Raw genomic sequence first — 22,664 nt, 5'->3', positions numbered from 1 at the left:
AAAGCCCAAGAAGACGTCCTCAGATGTCTTCTTTTGTCCCGACCAACAGTCCAACAACAAGATTTTCAGTTTACTGTCATAGAAACCAGAAAATAGTCACATTGGAAAAGCTGGAACCAGAGAATTTGGAGATTTTTTTCTCACAGAATATCTCCAAACGAATAATCGATTATCAAAGTAGTTGCAAATTAATTTAATATATTTGACAACTAATTGAGTTATCAACTAATCGTTGCAGCTCTACATTCATAACTTTTAAAAACACAAACTCATTCTTTGCCAACAACACTGAAACTTTATCTGTCTGGCTAACAGGACACTGTTTGTGAAAGTGTAATCTTTTTGTTAAATGTTTTGTAGCTAGGGTTGTGAGCCAGGCCACGTGACATACTGTATTCCTGCAACAAATAAACAAACGCACCCTTTGCTAAAGAGCGGCCTATTTAAGCTGTCAGAGTGCTGTCATTTCTTTTCTTTGCTAGGCTGACTGCTTCCTAACTATTCTGTAACATTACTGTAAATAATATTTACTAAATATATGCTGCGACCACCGCAGCATCACATTTATGATGATATGCTGCTAGCTAGCTTACTACTCGTTTAGTTGCCTGTTCTGCTGGATTTACTTTCTGCTGAGATGCTTCACTTCACTTCACCAACTTCACCAAGTGTAAGTACACGCTGCTTGTGCTGAATTCAATGTCAAAGTCAATGTCCTGGCTCTGCTCAGTCGTATTTATGGGCTTGGAAATATCAGTGAGCTAATGTCTGTTAGCTAACAATGACTGTCTAGTTGTTCTCTGGCAGTTGTGCTTCTGTCTTTGCTGCTTATTTTAGCAGTTTTATTGCTGCCATTTCATGGGCAGCATTTGCATTTTATATTGATTGTGATGCCAATGCAAATTTAGCACTGGCTGAGTTTATTTCTCCTCTGGTTGTTATTTGGCAGGTGCATTATATTGTTTTCATGCTGCTGATTCACAGCGTTATTTTGATTTTGTAGCATTTTTCCCCCAAGTTGTTGCTCTTGTTTTGGGGTTTTTTCTAATGGCATGCTGTAAACCAGCTTTCTAACATTGTATTGACATTGTACAGTATTTGCTGCTTGACATTTATGTATTTATCACAGGCCACTGGTTTTGTTACATACATAGAGTATTCTAGATGTACACTCATCCTTGTTATGGACATAAGTATTATTTTTTTATTGGGTGAATTGGTCATCCCCAACCAAAACAGACCTATATATAAGAAATGTAAGTTATCAGAATACTCTGAAAGTTACCATGGAAAAGAGCACATGATAGGATGTTTAAAAGAAACATTATACCCTTAATCTACTTTTTTTGTGCACAGTCAGTTGATGTGTTTCTACTCACCTTTCAATATTCCATAGAGAACAGACAACTTGCTGCATCTTGTTTTGTAGTTGACATGTAGGCGGACAGTCATAGCGACAGCAATGAACACATAATTGGTTGCTATTTGATGTAAACAGACTGTGATGAAAACCTGATGTCTAATGTTAATATTTTAGTTATGTGTTAGATCACTGAAACTTAGCCTAATTTTTTTTCTTCGCTCTTTACCTTCATTGTATTTTTGGTGGTATTATCAATGGGACATTACTTTGTGTACATTTGGCCAGTCTTCCACAGAAGCAATGGCTTAGTGCTTTACAGTAAGCCACATACCATGTAACCATAATGTCATAAAAAAAAGTGTGTATACTACAGATTTAATGTGCCTGTAAACATGTAAATGGACAGATGGTTAAACAAACATCAGACTTTACCATTGTAGACTGCTGTTTGTTTCCTGTTTCCTTCCGACAGTCAACGTTGGTTTCTTTTAATCGTGACCATGATTTTTCCTTAACCAAGTTGTTGTTATTGTAACCATGGCAAAGAAGGTCCACTAACCCTAACAAAGTATCAATCATAACCCAAACCACAATGTTTCTCTAACCCTAACCAACTTGGTTTTGTGCGTGAACCTAACCAAACCTTAATTGTGTAAGATAAGAGACGACAGTTTTATTTTGGCAGTTTTTAAACAAGCAACATCCTGTTGATCAGCGTGTCAGATCAGAAAACACTTACAGTGTTGTTTTGGAGGTCATGGGCCAACAACTTATTTTGCCGTTTAATTTGGAAGACTTGTTGGAAATCACAGATGAACACATTAAGGGCTTCTTGTTCATGTTGGTTGAAAGCTCATGCAAAGATCATGCAATATGATCGAAAGGTCAAGAATAGGGATGTCAACGGTTAACCGTTAATCAGGTAACCACCCAGAATATTTTTGACCTGTTACGCATGTCGGTTTATAGGTTAATTTATAAAAACACACATTTACAGACCAGTCACACAGCTGACGGACTGTTAGCATAGTACTCAGAAAATATGGTAATCTGATGGAAATTTCATCTACTGTTGAAGAACATGTGATACGATCAAAAGCTCCAAAGCAAGCAACCTTCAGTGGAGATTATTTTGTAATCATCCATAGCAGTGTAAATGCTAGTGAGGTTTACAAACACAGATTTTTATTTTTTTAAGTGAGCCATTGAGCTGATTTTTTTCCCCTACTGTGTGACTCAGCCTTGACTCACTTGATTCATAATGAATTAGCAAATAATGAATGAGTGATTTTGTAAAGTCATACATTCCGGTATTGGTTTGGGCTTGTCACAGAAATATGTTTGTTGCCTTGAGCCATGTCAAGTGTAGGTGAGCCATTATGTTCAAAAACTAATGCTGGAGAGAAAATGATTGAGCATATTAGCATAATCCTACTTTAACTTTGCTCATGTCTCTTCTATCGCTCTGATCCACACAGTTACTGAGACTTTATTCCACAAAATAGAGAGAATGGAAGAAATGTTTTCCAGCAGTAGCTTTTGTTCACATGTTAACGGTTTATTGCAGTCATGCCCAGAATTCTCTTTTTATGAGCAGCTCAACTGCAGCGTGCACGGGCTTGATGCCTTGCTCAAGGGCATTTTATTGGTAGCAAAACGCTTGCATGAACTTCCAGCATTCCTCTTAAACAGCCTTACAGTATATTTCTTAAATGTTCTCAGTTCAGCTCTGAATTAAGTAATCTTCACATTTAACAATTTGAATGAATAAGTATTTAGTATAGTATGCTACATTTGATAATTGAATAAATAATAAATAAATTAAATAATAAATAATAAAAAAAGTAAGAAATTATGCCAAAAATTTGCTGATTGCAGCTTCTCAAATGTGAAGATTTGAAGCTTTTTTGGATTGTATTTGATAATAGATGGAATACATTTAGATTTTGGACTATTCATCGAACAGAGAAAGACATACATCTTATTGGATTGTGGAGAATTATAACAGGCATTTTTATTATTATTATTTTTTTACAATTAGTCCCCTATCTGACATTTCAAGAAAAGGTAATTGTTGGTTGCATTCCTATTTGATGAATGCACAACCCAAATAAACTGAAATTATTCTTATTAAATGTTAATTAATAAGACTGTTAATGAACTGTTGTGATGTTTTCCAGTCAGAATTTTGACCACACCACAGCACTGAGACTTCCACATAAACACAGACAGTGGCAGAAACTCAGTCTTAGTATTATTTAGGGCTGCTGGATGATGGCAAAAATCATAATCACGATTACTTTGGTCAATATTGAGATCACAATTAGTTAACACAATTACTCATTGACTTTGGAAACATCATGTAGGCCTATTAATTGAACTTTTTAATAAAATTTGTCTCTTTAATAGTGGATTTCCTTGAACTTTAAATACAATTTCAACTGAAAAACAAATAAAAAATAAATGATAAAAAATGAGATAAATACATAAAATAAATGCACTGCAATGTATAAACACACACATTTAAACAAATAATATAAAAATAATAAGTAGATCAATAATAAATTAGATCAAAATAAGATTAACCATGTTGTAGTGTACTTCCACAACCTACTGAAAACTACTAAACATAGAATATATAAAACAAATTAGACCAAAATCATTGAGATCATACTATTGTAGTGATTGTTAAGATGCATGTTGTGTGGAGAGTGATCGATACTAAAATGATCATTCATCATGGTACTCTGAGAAATACAAGAGGTTTGACAGAAATCATTGACTTGTATTATCCTGCAATGTGTTTACATGCACTTTAGTAACCAGGTTACAGTTGGTTTTCTCTAGAAAGCTGATTTCTTAACTGTCATGTGAATGAGAAACCTGCTTTCTGTAATCCGAGTATGGGATTAGAGAAACCTGGTTCCCACAGGTAGATTTTACTCCCTGGAGAACACCGATTTTCTCTGCCATGTAAACACGTAACCAGGTTACTAATCAGCTTTTTACAAGTAAGCATGTGCACAACAACAAACTACAGACAGAGAAAGTACAGTACCAAGTGGCTGGATGAAAGGAGATGAAATGACATGGAGCGAAGTGTCCTAGTTTCTAAAATAATAGCATCCAAAGTCTGACTGAAACTAAAACAAAATAGCCTGTAAATATCTAAATAAGTCAGTTTCCACCACTGAAAATTTGACTGTTAAATTCAGACATATTTGCTCCGTGAGGAAGAGCTCTGCTCTGTCTGTCTCTCACTGCACTGTCCGACTGCTCTGACACATGATGTGCTGGGATTATAACATAAGACAAAACGAGAACATCATGCGAAACGGAATGCGGCACAGTAATCGTTTTATCTTGATGATCTTGTTTCCATAATCGTTGGAAGCCGTAATCGTAATTGAAAATAAAATTCAATTATCGCCAAGCCCTAGTATTATTGGATCTCAGTGCTGCATTGGACACGGTCGACCACAACATACTAATAGACCGAGTGGAAAACTGGGTGGGACTCTCTGGCACAGTACCAAACTGGTTTGAATCCTACTTAAAGGACAAAGACTACTTTGTGTCTATAGGTAATTTTTTTCTGAGCAGACAAAAATGACATGCAGAGTTCCCCAAGGCTCCATTCTGGGGCCTCTTCTGTTCAACATCTACATGCTTCCACTGGCTCAGATTATGGAAAACAACAAAATATGTTACAATAATTATGCAGACAACACACAAATTTACATAACCATATCACCAGGGGACTATGGTCCAATACAAACACTGAGTAAGTGCATTGAACAAATCAATGATTAGATGTCCCAGAATTTTCTTCATTTCATCATTCATTTAAAGATAAAACTGTAATTGTTTTTGGAGCCAGGGAAGAACGAGCTTCAATTGATAATGCTGAAAACCACAAACCAAGCCAGAAATCTTGGTATAGTCATGGACTCAGATCTGAATTTCAAAAGCCACATTCAGACAATTACAATGTCAACCTACTATCACCTAAGGAATATATCAAAGATTAAAGGACTTCTGTCTCAGCAAGATTTTGAAAATCTTGTCCATGTATATATCTTAAGTAGACTCAATTACTGTAACAGTGTCTTTACAGGTCTCCTTAAAAAACCGATCAGAACGCTGCTGCTCCATCAGATCTTTACACTGGATTTCTGTCTGTCAAAGAATTGATGTTAAAACACTGCTTTTGGTTTATAAAGTACTGAATGGTTTAGGGCCAAAATATATTTCTGATCTGCTGCTACGTTATGAACCATACAGACCTCTCAGGTTGTCTGGGACAGGTCTGCTTTCTGTCCCCAGAGTCAAAACTAAACATTGAGAAGCAGTGTTCAGTTTTTATGCTCCACATATCTGGAACGAACTCACAGAAAACTGCATGTCTGCTGCAACTCTCAGTTCTTTTAAATCACAGCTGAAGACTTTTCTGTTTGCTGCTGCCTTTTTTTAAATCAAATTTGAGGCTTTTGATTTATATCTTACACTGCACTGTAACTTTTACTCTCCTGTTTTATGTCTTGTTCTATTTTAGCTTATTTTAAATTCCAATTTAACTCTTTTTAATGGTATTTAAATGTCTTTTTATATTGCCTTGTGTTGCTTGATGCCTTTTATGTTTTATGTAAAGCATTTTGAATTGCCTTGTTGTTAAAATGTGCTATGCAAACTGGCCTTGCTCTGCCTAAATTTTTAAAAAGAAAACCATTTTATTTTAAACTTTTCCGAGCTGATATCAGAAATATCAAGGTCCTGATTTCAAAAAGCAATGCATTCTCCAGCTGATTAATGTTTGAATGTTTCTTCTTTCTGTGTTTGAGGGGAGGTGGAGAGAATCAATTAATCAGAAATCCATTCGATCCTTTAATCAATTCTCTCAACTTGACACTTGACAGGCGTGACCTTTGACACCTGATCAGGGGTCAACTCCATCTGTAGTCAATCAGTTCAATTACAATGACTAAATGAAAGGATAATGGAAAGTTACAGGGAAAGTCCCACGTAAAGACTATTGATTACCTTCTTTAGGTCCAATAATCCCTTTCATCCATTAAGGCTCTATGGGATCATGGGCCTTCGTTGCATTTGGTTGCAACTATTTTCATCCCTTCATGTAAGGACCCACCAGAGATGCTCAATAATTTCACCTTTGTTCAAACTGATTAGTCTAAATTTTGTGTATTTGTGTTGGTAGCCATCAGATTGTGGAGGAAATCTCTAAATTGAGGTTGTACGAGGTCATGAGAGGACTCTGCGTTGGCATTGAGCAATAAGGACACAGCTGGGAATAGCGAGTGGATGGATGTTACTGCTTGGCAAGGTGCCCGATGTGACAGCTGACTTGATAAGGAAGGCCTTTTATCCTGCAGACGAACATGTGGCCGATGCTGCAGCATCCTCTCCAATAGACAGACAGTTTCTCTGCTGCTGGGACCAGGGGGGAGGGGTAATATGACCTGCCATGGACCCACCTTCCCTGAAAGATCACTGGCTCTCAGTAAAGCTGATTTTGCTATTTTATAGGTCTTTATGTCAATTTTACTTGATAATTATTATATGCAGGGGGGTTGCGAAAGAAAAACGCATCTAACTACAGATAATCAAGCTTTTCATCACTGGAAGCTTGATTGGAAGCTTGGTAAATAGCTTTCTGTTGTAGGTTCATTAATGATAAACAGTATAGAATTGGTAGAATCAAAAGAATCTCAGGGATCTCTTCACCGCTCATCCCATGTAACCAGTTCCTCAGTTTATTATTTATTATTTATAAACAGCAACAGTAAAACCTTTGTTGGGCCCTTATGATTCAGCATTATTATCTAATGATTTTCAGAGGAATCTCGTTGTGATATGATCAAATTGTCTTATCGGTGTAGAGGTATAGAGGAGTAGATAGGGAATGACATGCAACAGAGGTCCCTGACCAGACATGAATGCCCCTGTATAAGAACTGCAAAAATGAGTCAATTCAAAGATTAGTCGACAGAAAATTACTTGGCAACTATTTTGATAATCGCATAATGGTTTAAGTAATTATTCAAACAAAAATGCCAGGTTTCAGCTCCTCAAATGTGTTGATTTAATACTTCCAATACTATTTTAACTCAATATCTTTGGGTCTGGGACTGTTGGTTGGATGAAATAACAACATTTGAAGGTCTCACTTCTGACTATGAGAAATCATGTTGGACATTTTTCATGATTTTCTGACCTTTTTATAGAAAAAAACCAATGATCAATTAATCAAGAAAATAATTGGCAGATTAATCGATAATGAAAATAATTGTTAGTTGCAGTCCTACCCATGTATGATCACTTTCTTCCTGAATGATTATTGACCTTTGGTGCAAAATTGGGAGTCTTGACAGAAGCCCCTGCTCCTTGAATGTAAGGTTTACCTTTGATCTTGAATCTGAAAATATGTCTGAGTTTCTAGAAATACTGTAGATCTGCAACCAACGATTACCATCATCACTTAATCTGTGAACTAACTCACTCAATCTTTAAACTCACTGAGTCTAAAGATTCACCTGTTATAAGTTCTTGTGACATTACTACAATGGCGGATTATTGACAATATGAATCATTTATGTTTGGATGGTTATGATAATTGGGTACACTATTTTGCATGTGAGGATTTTCACAATGAGCATGCTGGTAAAAGTGCTTCAGAGTAATGCAAACCATTAAAAAAGCAGTGTAATCCATTTGGTTACCAATGCAAAGTCAATGCACCACTGGGTCAAGCAACAAGAAATGCATTTAATGTTTTCAGAGAATAAACTGTGGATTTGCAGTGTGTTGAAAATCATGACTTTCATTCCATGATTGTGGCAAAGCACTTCAGGAAAAAACACACAGCGAAAAATGGCTCATGTTTGAGAAGCTGGAAGCATCTGCATTTCATGTAAGAAAACTTGGCAAGATAAATTGTAAGACAATGATATTAGTTTATGTATTTAAAGCCAGATTCAAGTGTTTTTTCCTTTAACCCCTTCATAACAGGACATCTTCACCCTCAACATATTGTTTTTCTTATTCACATCCTTACTGTTACCCTTAACCTAAGCCCTGTTCCTAAACAACATAATTGAACAGGTGAGGTGACAAAATGTTCTCACTCAAGAGGATTTTCCTCATCATTTTACTATTATTATGAGAACAAACACACACAAACATACACCAGAGACAAGTGAGTTATCCACTCACCCACCGCTCCCTCCTCCTCCTCCCTCATCTGTCTGACAGAGTTCCTGTCCCCATCTACCCAGAGAGTCCGGCCACTGGAGAACCAGAAAGAAGAAAAACATACTTTGTTTTTTTATGACATTAAAGGCAGGCAGCCTTGTCACAGTGTAGCTGTGTGTGCTAGCTCGTTTGATAGGGAAATTGGATCTAGACTTGAGAGGGGAGTGTAATGCGGTTAAAGGCATCATGAAAAGCCAGCTGTAACAGGATTTCATCCTCTGTGGAGCCCCGACTGACTGCTGCCGTGAGGCAAGTCATTAGGGAAAATCCATGTGCGTGTGTTTGTCTGACTCTGCTGATACTGTACTGTATGTAGGAGGTTAAACATTCTCCAGGGCCTGAGTTGCTGAATCTGTCATGCAGCTGTGCCGCCTTGTACTTGGCAGAGGGTCATACATGTCAGAACAAGTATCAAATTAATCGCCAACTATTTTCATAATCGATTAATCATTTTGAGTCTTTTTTTAAGATGGAAATGTCCAAATTCTCTGATTCCAGCCTCTCAAATTCTTCTTTAGTTTCTTTAGTCTTCTATGACAGTAAACTAAATGTCTTTGGGTTGTGAACTGTTGGTCAGGACAAAAGAAGACATTTGAGGACATCATCTTGGGCTTTGGGAAACGGTGATCGACATTTTTCACCATTTACAGACATTTTACGGACCAAACAATCAATCAATTGATCGTGAAAATAATGGACAGATTGATCAATAATGAAAATAATCGTTAGTTGCAGCCTTATAAATCAGTATTCCCCACTGCTTGGAATTCATTAGAATCATTTTGTAACATGAGACCAGGGATTGCTGTGGCATTAAAAAACTGACTCAGCAACCTGTCAGGACTGAATGAATGCAACTGAGAGCAGAAACCAGCAATTGTAATTGGTGCATTTCTAGTCGATAAAGAGGCAAATACTGTGGTCAGTTACTGTATGATGAATAGGTAGAAACCATGGAGAGGGAGATAGATGGGTTGATATGAAATGTTAAATATATACTATTTGATATCATAGGTGGATGCCAAACGATATGGTCAGCAGCAGAAGAAAACATACTGTAGATAGATGGATAGGCAGACACATAGATCGATAGATACATAGACATTGTAAGTACCTCTGGTCTTTCTAATTTGTATCTTTCCTTTTGTTTTGTTTTTTTTTTTAGCTTGAAGCTATTCCTGAAACGTGTTTTGTTGCATACAACAGTGTGTTTTTGTGTGCCACTGCCAAGGTGACTTTTCATATGCGTGTTCGGGGGAGAACAATTTTAATAGCTTCTTGCCAAGGTCAGCGCCTTCGCTTTGCTATGTGTGGAATGAGTAAAGGCCTTCGCTCGCAGTGCCTTCAGCCGACTCCAGAGAGTCGCGCTCATTGTGTGGCAGCCGAGGGGGAACAAAGACATTTCCACTGGAGGAACTTTGGGTTCCTGTCGATAAGGAGGGCAGCGTTCTGAGCCCGGCCGTGTTTATATGCTTGTGTACAGCGGGAATCTACGTAGAAGCAGAGGCTTGCACTTTCCAGACAACAAGTGGTGGTGGCTGTATAAATAGTCACCCTTGGAGAAACATCAAAGGGAGGGAGAAAATTCCACCCGATGATCACGATTGCCAGCCTGAATGAGGTTTATGAGTGTATATCTAACCTGTTATTCAAAACTAATCTGTTCCTAATGAAAATAGCTCGACATACCCTCCAAATCTGTTAGTAAGACCATTATCACTACAGAAAAACAACTTCTGGACAATGTGACCACTAACTCTGTCATCTATATACTGTAAGCCACATTGGCATGTGGTCCAAACACCTTGACAAATCCTCAGAGGAAGTGAGGATTTGTCATTCACAGATCCGTTCTTGCAAAAGCGCACTCCATTCATCTTACGGCCATAAGACGTCATGCATTCAGTTGGACGAAAGACATAGCTGTCATAGATCCAATTTTGTATTACTCATACATTCTTAACAAAAATGGTTCAATAGAAGGGGGTAAAATATGGGTTTAAACTTGAGGCTCTGTTGCCCTCCACAGGCAGGCTTCTGTACAGTTCCAAAATCAAAGAGTAGTTTTTCTTCCATTATTTTCAGTCACAATATATTTTACATCCACTATATGTGTGTCCTTATTGTATGTTTCTCTCTGCATTTGTGCCATATAGAACATATTTGATGATTTTTAAATAGCTATCAAGCAGCGCTTCTCAGTTATGAGCTGATAGGCAGTGACATTGTGAGAACTTTTGGGTCCAAGAAACCCTTAGATGTTTCAAGTAAGTCCCAGATATTTGAGCTGCATCAGTCATCTGCAACTCTACTGGTTATTCTCCAATTTTATCTGTGTTTTAGCTAGCTGGATAGTTGGCTATAGTAATAATCAATTTGTAGAATTTAATCTCTTTGTCAATCATTCAGTTCCTTGTATCAAAGACTGTAACCGTTTATGTTTGCAGCACAACTCGTATTTCATAAATTTTTGAGTCCACGATGGTCTTTCTGTAGCTTCAAGATGCATCCAGTGAAGGTAGCTATTGGTTCTTTCAGTACCAGAAAATGAAATGGTTCCTTAGGCTTCATTTTCTGGAGGCCCTTTGAGTTGCTGTGAAGAACTAAAGTATATAGAGTGCAGGAAATATTTTAAGCTTTAGCTGGTATTAAGCAGTCGCTGATGTTTTTTTTGCATTACACTGCTCTGAGATCAGTTTAAAAATCAAAGTGTGGCCAGTACATTAGTTAAGACACAATATTTGGAGCACACAAAGGCAGAAGTTTATCTCAGGATTTATGTCAAAGGAAATGATATGTTTCCTTTCTAATCTTACCAAACTGACAAGCAAGATAATGGACTGTAACTGTTAATAAAAGCTCTTACAGTAGCTTTGTTCATTCATGCTAAGTGCCCAGTTCTTCTATTTATACCAAACTGCAGAAATGCATCACTTCCTGAGTGCTTGGTGACATGTCTTGGGAAATATCTACAGGACGAGTCACTTTGCATTCTGTCTGATATAGTGTAAAGTCTCACATGCTGGTTATATTGTTGAATATGACTCAGTTTGACTGATTGAATCTCAGGTGGTATATGTTTGATAGCAGTAGCTACACATTTATTAACTGTATATGTTAAAACCCTGCTTATCCGCTGCCTCCTGGATTAACTTTACGGTGACAGCATCAGCTCTTCATTCTCATGTTCTCAGACCACTGCGCAAATGTCTGTTTATCTCCATGCTCTCTGGTGACATTCACACACTGTCTGCTGCCTTTCCTGCCCACTTATCAGCCGCTAATTGCCAATAATGTCGAGGAGGCAACTTTGCATCTGAACTGTTCATTCACTTATCCTGGCTTTCATGTCCTATGTTCCCACGGTTGGCTATGGGACTTTCCAAGCTCTGCAGACAGTTCAGGACCGTGCATTTTCAGCTAAACTACACTAGCATTAGCCTCAAAAGCAAAGCGTCGCTGCTGCCCATCTACCAGCATTACACTGCTTAAAGGGGATGTATCATGCACAAATCTAGGTCTATATTTTTACTCTGAGTCTCTACTGGTGTATCTTTGCAGAATTTACTCCTTATTTATCTTCTACTTTTCCTTTATGCAGCCCCTCAGTTCTGACTCGTGACCTGGAGGCCACGTAAACAAACATTACTCGAAATGGAAACTTCTCAAACACATCCGTACATGATTGAGCTCGATTCCAATCTGAATTATGCAAGTGGACAACACAAACAACCCAAGGCAGAACCTAAGCAACAAAGACTATGGAACAGACGGCTGTTTGTGGGCATGTGTAAACAATCTGATGTCATTATGAGGAGAAAGTAGAGGTAACACTGCAAACGAAGTGTAGAAAAAGTAAAAAAAAAAAAAAAAAAAAAAACAGGAACTGGGAAAACTAATTAAAATAAACCCCCCTTTTTTTTAAAATCCAAATGAATTTTAAACCATTTTTTCTTTGATCTATATACTCTAATAACAAAAGTGATACACTTCCTCCGGCGATTAGTGATGAGTGCCATACTTTCATTTGTTACTTGTTCCATGTAATAAAGCTCAAAAAGCAGAGTGTGAAGGGAAATGAACAGGCCCTCAGTGACATCAAACCCGCATCTGACACCTGATAAGGAGCTTGAGCGCGGCATGGACACCAGCAGGCGTGGAGCCAAAGATACTCCGTGGCGGCACATTCATGATGAGGGCTGAGAGTGCTGAGAGGTGAGATGCATGTGTGGAAAGGGGAAAGGCTTATGTCTTCACATTAGGCCTATCAGAGGTTTCTTGTGTATGTGTGTGTGTGTGTGTGTTTGAATTTAGTATATTCAAAATGTTAATGAATCTAACTGCAGTTCAAGTCTTTATGCATCATATTTTCTCAACATTTATCTGTTTTATTCAAGCTTTTTAATATTTGACATTAGAATCAGTATTATTATTATTTGGATCAAGCTAATAAGTTTTCTTATACAGCAGTTAACACACAAACACGATGCACAATACTTTGTGCTGAGACCACGGTTGCATTCTCAATAAATCCTGTGCTGATGGTTTTATAGTGTTACCAATACTCCTTCCTCCTTCAGTGCCTGTTTTGACCCTTGCTTATTGATTTTTCTCCACAGAAGGAGTCAATGCAGAGATGAGCACTACCGCTGCAGCAAAGAGGGTCAGTAAGTTTACAGCCAAAGGGAGGGATTTCTACTACGCACAGAGGAGAAAAGAAAGGGAAGAGGAGGCAAGAAGCAAGGGTCTCTCTCATCAGAAGCTTGTTTATTTTTAAACAGTGGCCTGGGATAACACTTTAAAATATTGTAATATCTGTGTTTTGGGCTGTAGTGAAGAAATGAATGTAATTTCATGTATGAGTGTTTGGTATAGTATGTGACTTTGGTGACATGAGTTTGCTCTCATTATCAAATGCAGAAAATATGGTTGAAAAGGCATCCTGGCTATTGGATTCTCTCATTATGGTGATTAGAGGGGTGCTTTGAGCTTAATGCTAACGTCCACGTGATAAAATGCTATTTTAATAGCATTTAGCATTAAGATTTTGACCCGATAATAACACTAAATGAAGAGTTAAAGGGTCACTTAAGTTATTACAATGACGGGAACATGAATGTTCAAATTTTATGGCAATCCATCCAATACGTGTTGAGACATTTCACTCAAACTCAGAGTCACTAACGTGGCTAAAAAACAGATAAGAGGCTTTTGCATACCAGCAGTGGATCAGTAACTGGTGTACAAAGAAAATGAGCATGCAAAGTTATGTTTAACATAGTCTGTGGCAGTTTAGCCAATCAGAGTACCAATCCATCACTAGAAGATACAATGGTCCATGCCACAGAACACATGCAGTCACACAACAATATGTTAAAGTGATACAGTAACAGAGCATTTACAAAGCTGGTACAAATAATGAAACATAATGTGAGGAATGTTTAAACCTTTCATCACTCAACACATGCAACTGTGTTTCATTCATGTTTCATTTCTAAACCCTTGACACAAGACTGCCAGACCTATGTAGGCCGTAGATCTGCCACAAAGTTCAATTTTTAAGTAAGCGAGCAGGCGTTGTAGTTTCAGTTAGCTGTATTGTAGCACAATAATGTGACTGTCTTCACTCATTCCCCCAATACTAGGGCTGCAACTAACAATTAATTTTATTATCAATTAATCTGCCAATTATTTTCTCGATTCATTGATTAGCTGTACAAAGATGTCATATCATTTCCCAGAGTGCAAGGTGATGTCTTCAAATGTCTTGTTTTGTCCAACTAACAGTCCAAAGGCCAAAATATTCAGTTTAAAGACGAGCAGCAAGCCTTCATATTTGAGAACCTGAAGCCAGAGAATTTCTGGCATTTATTCTTAAAAAAGTGACTAAAATGATTATTCGATTATTAATCGACTAATTGTTGAAGCTGCACTCAACGCTTCCATGAGTTCCCTCCTTTAACAGCTCCAACATTAAGCAATGCTTTCAACTGGGAGAGTGTGTGAATAAGATGCTACCATAATATCTACATACTTTAATAATGGCTCAGGAAGGGGAGTGGGTCGTCCATTAATCGTAGGGTTAGCGGTTTGATTCCTGGCCCCTCCTGTTCACGTGTCAAAGCGTCCCTTAGCAAGACGGTGAACCCCAACTGCTCCTGATGCTTAGGCCAGTGACTTGCATGGTAGCTCCACTGCCATTGGTGTGTGTGTGTGTGTGTGTGTTTGTTGGTGAATGAGAGGAACCAGGAAGAATTATTACAGTGAGCAAAACCTGTTTCAATGATCATTTGGGCACCTGACTGTTGTGGACATTACTTAATGTATCAGATTAGTATATGTGCTCACTATCACATCTGGTTTGAACCAGTTTACAGTAGAGTGTACCTCGATTCTCCAGCAAATGCCAGATAATGGCGGGCCGCCAGTACTACTGCTGCTAATCATCAGACAGACAGAGGAGGAAACAGCTGTGTAGACAAAACACTAATGTGAGGATTGAGATCACTGTCACCGTATAGTCATGGTACTGATGAATGTGTGTGTGTGTGTGTGTGTGTGTGTCATAGACAGTGTGTTAAGAGGCATTTCATTTACAGGACATGCACTTGGCTCTGTGTTAGAATTTGTTGCAGCTGCACATGATTACACTGAACCCTACTGTTGAACTATTGTTCCTACAGTCCAGGCCAAGTCTGCCAGATGCCACTAAATTCTACACACTGTACCTTTAATAATGTCTTCAACTTGCAATATTTTTTCAACCAATCGTCCAAAACATAAAGACTTTTAATTTACTTTCACATATGACAAAGAAAAGGAGCAAATCCTCACAACTGAGAAGCTGAAACCAGAGAATATTTGGCCTTTTATCTTGAAAAATGACAGAAATGATTATGTGATTATCAAAATAGTTGCAGATAACTTATCTGTTGGATCAGTTAATAGAGTAATCATGGCAGCTCCACAACACACTAAGTTAAAGTTAATTTGTTTTTGTGTGTGTGTGTGTGTTTGTGTGGCTACAGAGTTGCTTAATCATTACCAGTGTCCCTATGCAAAAGCACAACAAACTGCCTAATTAATGGAGCGTCCAACATTCCTGGCTTTAATGCCGGGATACAAAGGAAGCCTCTTTGTGGCTCAGCAATAAATCAGTGGTTGTAGTCAGTCAGTGACACTTCAACACAATGTAACAGTGATGTTTCTGTGGTGGTCACAGCCACAGCGGCGACTCCTGCATCGCACATTTCTGACCTCCTGAGTGCACCGTTTTTTAAGGTTGTACCATTAAACATCAAATTAAGCTGTAATAGTAGTGTCTGCTGGGGAAATTGTGTTTTACATAAGCTGTTTTGTATACTTGGGTCTATATAAATCTGAAAACTAGAGACAGGTGAGGTCCCCTGAATTATTTTAAGCTCAGTTGTTTACTGAACAGAAGAGATATTTAATTAGGTTTCCATTAAGTTGTGCACCCGCAGTTTAAGCCTCAGAGGGGTATCAAGCGCACTCAGGCACGCGCATGCACTCACAGCAGGCCGGTCTTTGTGCCAAATGTGTTGTCCCACTGAGTGCAGGTTGTAATGGGAACGAGCAGGTGGTAAAAGCAGCATATCAAACAGGTGAGAGTGAGAGATTTATTTCCTAGCTGGTCAAACGGCTGAAAGAAATCCGTCTGATATATTTCAATGGATGCAAACCATGTTGTATGTATTCAATGTTTGGTCTGGAGCAACCATCAGACTTTGACATGTGTTATGGCTCACGTCAAAGCTGAAACTATGAAGTGATTAATAAGTTAATCAGCACTAAATTAATCAAAATTAGGTATTTAAGCCTTTTATCAGTAAAAATGTTAAATATTCTCTTGGATTCTGCTTCTCAAATGTGAGAACTTGCTGTTTTTCTTTGTTATTTTATAGAAATGTTGGGTTCAGACTGAAAAAATCAACAATTTGAAGATATAAATTTGTGTTATGTGGGCAGTTTTCACTGTTCTCTGATGTTTTCAGAACAAACGATTAATTAATTAAATTAAAAACATTAGTCGCAGTCATTCAGGGACATGCTTAGGAAGAAAAAAAACTTTTATAGGCCTACATTTTTATAGTTATTCTTGCAACATAAACGTCCTAAAAACAACAAGCGTGTTCCCGCAATTGTATGTGGCCACATGCAACCCAGAAACGGGTACACCGCCTGGGGACCAAAGTGAACGGACAATCAAAACCATCAGAAAAGCTGTGCTGGTTTATGCAATAAAAATGAAATCGATCCACTTTCAGTTCAACTCTGGCAGATTCTCAAGTGATAAAATACTGAATCAGCATATGAGAGGATCGTTGAGGACTGCAGCTGAAAATGGAGGAGAGCAGCAGCAGATGTGAGGAGAGAGCATCCAGTGGGGGAAAGAGGGGGCGGAGGGGATAATTAAGGGACAGGGAGTGTGGGTGTCTGGTGACAGAGAGCTGTCATTTCCATCAGCCTCATTAGTTAATTATATTGTCAGGGATCCCATTAGTGTTTTTACAGTTCACTGAACTCCTCCCTTTGTATCAACATCTTGCATGTGTACGTGTGTGTGTGTGCACGTGTGTGTGTATGTGTGTGTGTGTGTGTGTGTATGTGTGTGCGCCCACCACATGCAGATGAAAAATCATGAAACAACTCGTTTTGAATAGTCCTGTTTTAGTTTTAAGCGTTCATTTTACATCCGGCAGTAAAATTCTTCCTTATACAGTAAAGCAGCATAGTTTGGTGTTTTGCAAAAAAAAAACAACTTTGGTACACAATCAAGATAATTCAACCAGGAGATTCTTTATAAGACTCTTTGATCGTCACATATTAAGTGTCCCAGATGTCTTTTAAATTTAACAACAAAGATCGAGCACCGTTCTATTTGGAAGCCGTGTGTAACAATGAAGTAAAACTGCGAGTCTACTTCAGAACCAATATTCCCTCTGACTGACAGCCTGATCAGACTGAACTGCCATTTCATTTCACTTCGTTATTCATTCATTTTATTTGAATTGCTGAAAAAAAATAGAGAATTTGGCAGCAATTCAGAGGTCTGGAACCAGGCAACATTTCCCTTTTGAATTCTGTTTAAATGAAAAAGTGTTTTTTACTGTCAGAGTAGTTTTACGGTCAACCACCTTCACCATTTGATTTCTCAAAACAGTAGGTATTGTCAAAGTTAGTTTGTTATTGTCAAGATTAACATTCAAACTGCAGGGCTGGAACTGCAGGCTACTAGTAAAAATGTCTCTATTGTATTTTTGCATCATCTGAAAGGTGTTGGCAAACTGAAACTAGGGATCGTCTCATTGCAAAATAAGAAGGTGACTGAAGAGTTAATCCAGAAGAAAGCTGGTGCAGCAGTTTCCTGCCTTTAAAGTTGTAGTAGTGAATTAAAAGCAATGGTGAGTGGTGTAGTGTGATGAAGAGTAGGTCAATTCAGCAAAACTGAAGTTTGAATGGAAGTTTTTCAGTGTATTATGGCTTTTTCTACTGTAATACAATTTTACATTTATAAGATACATAAAATGTGTCATAAAACTAACATTCAGTCACTTTCTGGCTGCTCTAACACAGAGAGAAATATCCTTTACCAGCAGTGAAAAATGTCCTTCCACTTAGACAAAAACACACTTTTGACATGTAAATACACATGTAGACACATCAAATCTGTAAAATTTGAGTTTCATACCTACATTTTTCAGCCTTCAAAAACCTGCACTGGTCTATTCCCAGTAAGAGTCTTCTCAAAATCAACTAGTCAATCATTGTGGTTTGTAACTTATAATAATGGCTGTAAAATGATGAGATAAAGTACAGTACTTGGAAAGGCGACCTCATCATTATTACTGAAGTCCCTATTTGGTGTTAGTGAGGAAACGTACCACTAGGGCGCACTGTCATTCTACATGAAAACATGTAATAACTCTCATGGCATAAGTGGGATTAACAGCACGGCAAAATGATATGATTTCATTTTAAATGATAGGCTTATATTCTGGTACAAACCCTCAGCCCATTAAACACATTCTTATTGATTACTGTGTGAGGGAGAAAATTAAATATCATATCGCATTTATACACCTCTCTAAAGCTTATGATCATGTGAAAGGAGAAAAATGTTTCAAACACATTAATGAAAAAAGAAGAAATAATGTTTTTCTATGGCAAGTCAGAGACCAGCATAACGGAGTCCATTCAATAGGGCCATGATGTATGTATTTAGGATCTAAAATATGCTTTAAAATGTGTTAAAATAAACATAATTAAATGTGACACAAGTATGGTGCAGTAAGCTATCAGTTTCTTATTTGTTACAGGAACATCACAGGTATTTCTTACACTGATTTTGTCACTGATTGTGTCTGAATCAGTGAAAGAAGTCAAGCAAGAGATGATTTTCAAACTACAATCTTTGTGAAAGGTTTATAGGAAGTAACGCTGCTGAAAAAACAATTCTGAAAGTAAAGCTACATCTGCAACAAGCCTTTAGCATCCATATTCTACAACATACCACAATATGACAGGCCTCCTACGTCAACTTCAACATCTCATACTGTATCACATACTTATAAAGATAAAGATTTTCAGCACAAATAGTAAATTATATAATCTATATTCATAGAAAAAGACTGTCACTACACTTGCACTCATCATAATGACAATAACTAAATTAATAAACTAAATAAATTGTTAAAATCATCACCAATCATTCAGGAATAGGAGCATAAAAAGCCATGTACTAGTGGTCCACACCGTTCAGAGTAAATTTATTTTCCTGTTTTGGCTTGCTGTGTCAGAGCCATGTCAGCTCTGAGTGGACGAAAAAAAAAGGAAAAAAGAAAGAAAGAAAAAAAAAACAACTTCCCCTGTCCTTCACATTTTGCCACACAATTGCTGCAGAAATCTCAACACCTGTTTGGCAGATTTTTCAGGTAGTCGGTCACTCTGACAGACTAAAAATACATTCACAGACACACTTTATTCCTTGGAACTGATAAAAGCTCTTGTGGAATAGTAAACGGATAAAGAGTGAAGGCATCATCAATTGTTTATTTCATAGTACTTATTTTCCTGCCATTTCTCTCTGAGAGTAAAGTTCTTTGGCGGGCACTATTTAACGTCTTCAGTTTGTCCTTTCACTCTGCTCTACTTCCTCACAGAGAAGTACCTCGACTAGTTCTTGTTTTACCAATCAGAAATGACACAGAGGATGCTAATCAATAAAAAAACAAGACTGACTTGTTAAGGCAATGCAACCACAAAATCAGGAGGGCACTGCTTTTAGGACTTCATCACCAAAACAATGCAATACTGTTACATAACATCAATAAATAGAAAGTCTTCTTCATATTGTGTAGTGGCTCTGAGTCCAGATCTGACCAATCAATTAAAGCAAGTTTATTTATTTTTAACTCTAAAATGTTTTGCTTAGTACATATCTTGGTCACAATTCTTTAATAACCAAATTTTAAGGGATCCTTATATATAAATAAATGTTTGGTTATGTTGTGTGCTTATGATTAAAATCAATTGTATCAGCTGTAGAGCTGTGTGATAATCTCAAATTAATTTGATCAATTCAAATTTTTGTTTTTGCACGATGTGTAAAATATCTAAATCGTAAAAGCGAGTTATTACAATATATGCAAAAGGTTATTTTAAATCAAAAAGTAATGTAGATGCTAGCTGCTACAAAAAACTTTCAAATTGTGAATCGACCCCAAGCTTGGAAAAAAAAAAATAGCCACACAAACTTTTCCTAGCTGCTTTCTGTTGCTATTTGTTGTTATTTGGGTTGAAAAAAACAACTGTATATTACTCATTATTGTTATACAAGTTTATATTTTACAAATAAAGATTTAACCAGTAGAGAATTATCCTCTCACAGAGGCGGGTTAGCAGGCACTAATCCAGTTTTTAACAGTGCATCTGAAAGCTGAGTGGTCTTTTCCATCACTAACAGCTGCATCTCTCTGTCTCCTCTGTATACTTGTCATGAATTTAATGACGTTATGACACAACTCACCCAGCAGCTCGTTCATATTTGACGGAGGTATGGTGTAGGAAGAAACTGGGGGGTTTCAGCTCTGTCTCAGACGATCCTTAGGCATTTTGAATGTTGCACTCAAGAGATTTTGGCTCTACAAATCACTATCACTTGCTTTTTTTTTTTCTTTTTTTTTTTGAGCTATTTTTGGGGAATTGTGTCTTGTGTTAATCAGAGTATGAAACAGACCAACAAATCATGCAACGAAAACAAAATCTCATAAACTAACTCAGGATGAAACATTTTATGGATTCAGCTTGTGACAGCTTGTGAAAAAGAGAGAAATACATCTCTGGTTCAGGTGAATCTGATTTGAACCAAGATGAGGTACGAAGTCTCATTAAAATCTTTCATTGGAAATGGAAAGAAGACGATGGACAGATGCGGCTTTACCAGAGAAGAGACGTTCCTCGTATGTGGCCGTATTTTGAACATGCACCCAAAAAACAAACAATGGAAAAAGAACCGCATAGAAAATTAACATGAAATAACGTCATTTATTTTCAAGCCAGAGTTATCTCACAAATCCATCCGAGCCTGTACTCATGAACTTAAAAACCCATAAACATTTTCCTGAATTCAAACTTGAATAATGATGTAGGCTTTTTTTTCCCCAGGATGGTTTTAATTGCTTTTCGGTAGAGCAGCATTACTCCCACATCACATCGTGTACCGAGAGAGAATGCGAGGCACGGCGCTCTCCAGCAATAAATAACCTCTTCAGCCTTGTTACAGGAAACCAGCAGCAAAAAAAAAAAAAAAAAATCCCAAAGAACTGACACACAGTACAACCCTCCTCTCTGCTCTGTCTCACTTTATCACACACACACACACACCTGCAGTTTCTCGCACACGCTCTTCAGCCTTTTCTTTCAGAGCAGTCTCTCATGTTCTTGCTCTATTATTACTTTCTTTGACATTTTCGTGCGTTATTCTGTATCTCTACATAAGAACCCTTCAGTCCAGTCACACAGTCTGCCCGACACTGCTCCCAAAAGAAGGTTTCAGTAGATTATAAGGAAATTGTTAAGTCCATCTGCAAGTAGCCGAACTGTATAGTTACTACTAAATGCCTGTTGTTTGACTTAACATATTTGGGATATTGAGAACTAAAAATAATTTAAAAAATTAAACTGAAAAGGTAAAGTTGTGTATTAAGTTTTGGGGAAATTGGGAGTTTGAGTTTTTGGAGAACTGATCCTTTAATACATTTGCCGTATCATGTTCATTTCCAGGTCTATAATTAAATTCAGGGCACTCTTAATGCAGCCCCTCAGTTCAGCCTCTGTCTACAACAGGCTGTTTTAGCTCCTGTCTCTTTAAGCCCGGCCCCCTCCCGATGAGCCCACTCTGTTCTGATTGGCCAGCCGCACCTCAGCAGACTGCCAGCGGTTCCAGAGGCTACGTAAACAAGCAATAGTAGTCAGATTATGCTTCTTTTTCTCGTTCTTTACTCAAAACATTGAAAAAAATCTCGGCCCAGGTGACAGGTGCGTCGGAGGAAGGTACAACATGGAATCAATGAGAAGAACTCCCACATGCTGTCTCACTTACTGCTGGAATATTTATTACATCACAACGTTTCAGTCTGTCTGACCATCATCAGCATCAGACTGTTGTGATGTAATAAATATTCCAGCAGTGAGTGAGACAGTGTGTGGGAGTTCTTCTCATTGTTTTCTTCTTCTTTACTCAGAATGGAAACCCCTCAAATACATCCGTACATGTTCCAGCCCAAATCCGATCTGAAATATATACATGTGGACAAAATGAACAACCCATGAAACAACCTTAGCATCAAAGGCTATGGCATGTATGGCCTTTTGTGGGCATGTGCAAACAATCTAATGTCATTACGAGGAGTAAGTGGAGGTAAGAGAATCTGAAGCCCTGGCTTTTGACAAGAGCATTTTGACATATGTCCATCTCATGTTTTGGAACTTTGACCCTGGTTAACACAGA

General features: G+C 37.7%; 1 protein-coding gene across 1 annotated transcript in view; it reads left to right on the top strand.

Annotated features, from left to right (window-relative positions):
* Nucleotides 1-422: 422 nt before the first annotated feature.
* esr2a (estrogen receptor 2a) overlaps nt 423-22,664 on the top strand; it is a 56,533-nt gene continuing 34,291 nt past the window's right edge. The window contains exon 1 of the mRNA XM_044376964.1: nt 423-670. The gene's annotated coding sequence lies outside the window, so the exon portion shown is untranslated. The remainder of the gene's footprint in view (nt 671-22,664) is intronic.

The sequence above is a fragment of the Thunnus albacares genome, chromosome 16, assembly GCF_914725855.1.
Source record: "Thunnus albacares chromosome 16, fThuAlb1.1, whole genome shotgun sequence".
Classification (NCBI taxonomy): domain Eukaryota; kingdom Metazoa; phylum Chordata; class Actinopteri; order Scombriformes; family Scombridae; genus Thunnus; species Thunnus albacares.
The sequence above is the reverse complement of the archived record's forward strand: the minus strand, read 5'-3'. Positions and strand labels throughout refer to the sequence as shown.